Raw genomic sequence first — 3691 nt, 5'->3', positions numbered from 1 at the left:
TCAAAGCAGTTGAGCCAGAGATCAGAATGGATAAGTTGGAAAGAGACATGAGCAAGTTTGGTAAAACAATCGAAGATATGAGCAATAATTTTAAATCTTTTTTGCAGGAAACTAAAGGAAAGGCGAATACATATGAGGGCAACAATTCCACTAACACCCCTTGTTGTTATTGCTCTAGTGAAGAACATTCTGATGAGTCTTGTCCTATGGTCGAACAGGTTAACGCATTTGGAAGACAAGATGCAGGACATACCCAATGGAATGCAATACCTAATCAGAATTGGAATTTAAAATAAATTATTGGAGAGTAATGCATAATAAAAAAATTAAATTGTATTCATTGATATTAAATTTGGGTCTAACGTCTATTAGTGAATATATATTATGTTCTTTCTTCATTGCCACACGAAATCTACTTGAAGAAGTCCTCATTAAGGTGATCCTGTATCACCCACCTTTTTATTATAGAGTCATTAGTCATTCACATGAGCAATCCCTCAAGGCCTTATTTCAGCCCTACTATTCCAACAGGGTTGTTTGATAATCTTGCACTTCATCTTTTACGATGATAGAATATTCTTACTTAATATATAAAAATCATCCATCTAATGGTTGATGTGCATTATTACTAGCTATGTGTGGGCAATTAGTATGTTAATTCATCAAATTGAAGTTTTATGGTTGGACATATAACACCATCAAATAACTAGATTATATACAACACTACACAAGGTTTTTGAGAGGGCACTTAACATTTGACTATATATTATGCCCTGATTTGGACCTGAAGGACATCATTATATTTTTTTAGCAAATTGAGAAAGAGCCTGTTAGGATGGAAGCTACATATCCAACCGCATCCAAGATGTGCTTTAAAAAAAGGTAGTATGGAAAAGGAGAATCACAAGTTTTCTGTTAGCCCCTTTGTGCAAGCCAAATACCATGAGTGATAAAATCATAAAGGAATCTATAATTACATGCATCTCATATGAATTTAAACATTTAAATATTGGATTTATAATGTAAATATCTTATATGAATTGACTCGATTGTCTTAATATTTCAGAATTTTTACCATAAATACCACTTTATGCACATTTTGGGCATTTTTACTACTCCTGATTAACTTTTGTGGCAAGAAAGTTTTTATTACTGATGACTATTTTCGAGTTCCATGTGTGCAGACATTTATAAAAAATAAATCATATGAGGATCAATGGAGTAGAGCATCCCATGTGATTTTTTAGAGCTATTTATTTGGGTTATAGGGCAAAATGGGAGCGACTTCAGTTTTGGCCTTCGAAGGAGTGGTTAGTGAGGTGTGGGTCACATATCTTTTAATTAGGATCACAATTTTCAAATGAAGAAGTTACATAATTCAGCCAATGGGAAAAGAAGGAATGACAAGGAGAGCAAATAGGAAAAAGTAGAAGGGCATTTTACAACATGCCTAATGTATAAATATTCTCTTCATCTCCCTCTAACTCATTCTGGATGTGCTCTAGCAGTGTTATATTTCTAGGTATTTTAGCATTAAACTAAACTCTAGAAAATATTTAGAATTAGTATTTATCAATTTTAGTCATTTTTTTAATTCAATTCTTTTAAAAAATATAATTTTTCAAATATATATATATTTCTCCTTTCTAAAATTAAATAAATTTCTGATAAATCATATTGGACTACTTTTAATACTTTTCTTATTTTTATTCTTGAAACTTAATTCTATAAAATTTGAAATTTTATTTTAAAACTTTATTTTTGAGTTTTGAGATTATTTGTTTGATTTTCAAGCCTAGAAGAATCTGATATTTAAGTACTGCTTCCCTTTGGATCGACCCGTTACTTACCTATATTATTTATACAGTATTAATTGGAAAATCATTATAAATGTTATTCCTTATGGCTAAATTAAAACAATGAAATAAAACCCTAAATTTGGACTTATCAACGGCCATTCCTCTTAGCTATGTCAGCAGCCCAAGTTAATGCTCTTGACCTGATTTGTCCAAAGTGATACACTAGCATAAAGGACAAGAGATGATAATTTTTTATTATACCTCTTATCTAGTGGACACCTCCTTGTTGTGAAATACCACTCAGTCACTTAGAAGAAACACAAGGATACTCTTGGAGAAGATTGGTTTTTCGTATAGAGCACTCAAGTGATTGAACTTGGGCAAATGGATATCATCCCATTTGGATCCTCACATCCATTGGAAATTCACTTCTTTCATTTATAATACTTTGTAGATCACTTACAACAAAACTTTGGCACAAATTCATTGGGCATACACAAATTTTCACTTATCATTCTTCCCACATTGACTTGTGCATTGATGCTACCAATGGATGATTCAATAAACAAGATTGGTCATCAATTCAGCTCTCAATCCTAATTTACCATAATTTTATAGCGGCCAAAACTAGGGAGAAAATGTTATTACATAGTGAAATCTCAATGGTAAATTGAAAATATTTTTTGATAAAAATGGTCCTCACATTATGCATCCATACCCCCATGACACCACTACATTGTTTTAAGCAGATATTTGATTTGACATATCACACTAAGGGTAGCCCCTACCAACATATATCTATATCCTACTTTGTATGGGAGATTTCTAAAGTGTGTAAACTTATTCTTGTTTTGTAGGCCAGCCATGCATATTTAAGAGATAATGAGGCAAGTTACGCTATGGCTGAATAAAAACCACTATCAAGTGCTTACCTTTCATGTGATGTAATACGAAAATGGGAAATACCAGCCAGCTGATCTGTACCCGACCCACATCTAGTTTATGTAATTTCACCCACCACTGGCGCTCTTGATCGAACTCAATATTTTCAATGCTATCAAGAAAAACCAAGGATAAGCTAAAAATAGAGGCCTTACATTGCTACACAAGTGTCATCCTATTTGAAAAACTACAAAAAATATGTTTTAAATTATATTTTTGGTGTATTTTAATTTAATTAATAAATCTATATAAAACTGATAAGTATACTTAGCAAGGGATGAATATGGTTCGTCTCCATAAGGAACAATGATTAGGGAGTTAATGCTCATTAAAGTAACATGAGAGGAGATACATTTAAAATAAGAGAGTGTGAGGTGACGAAAATGGTGAGGTGAGAGAGTGCTAATAACTATAGGAGGGCATGAACAGAGTGAATAAGGATGAGGGAGTAGTATAGATAAAGACATGAAAAGGTGATGATGAAATGAAAGGATGAATTAGGAGAAATGATAAGAAGAGATATTTATATTTGAATTAATGATTTAAATGAGAATTTGAAGATGATGTGTATTAAAGATGATGGCATGAGACCTAGTAATGATGTTGCAACAAAAACGGGATGAAGAAAAGGAATGGATCTAACGTAATATATATGATCAAGATTAATCAAAGCAAGGTAAGATAACTTACCATAGATATTTATGTTCCGCCCATACCATGGTGATGCAGGCAAGCCTATCCCTCTCTGTTGATCTTCTCCAAGCCCATAGGGTACCAAGGGACATGATATATTTTCAAAAATTCACTCTCTTTCAATCTCCTCTCAAAGTAGGAACTGAGTTCAAAGCTATCTTTTACAAGTACCAGGGGCTCATCTTATAAATCCAACCAAATGGATGGATAGAGGATAAAAAGATGAATATGCCTTCAAATTGCTACTCGACCAACAT

The sequence above is a fragment of the Wolffia australiana genome, chromosome 5 (genome assembly GCF_029677425.1).
Source record: "Wolffia australiana isolate 7733 chromosome 5, ASM2967742v1".
Lineage (NCBI taxonomy): Eukaryota > Viridiplantae > Streptophyta > Magnoliopsida > Alismatales > Araceae > Wolffia > Wolffia australiana.
Note: the sequence above shows the minus strand (reverse complement) of the source record.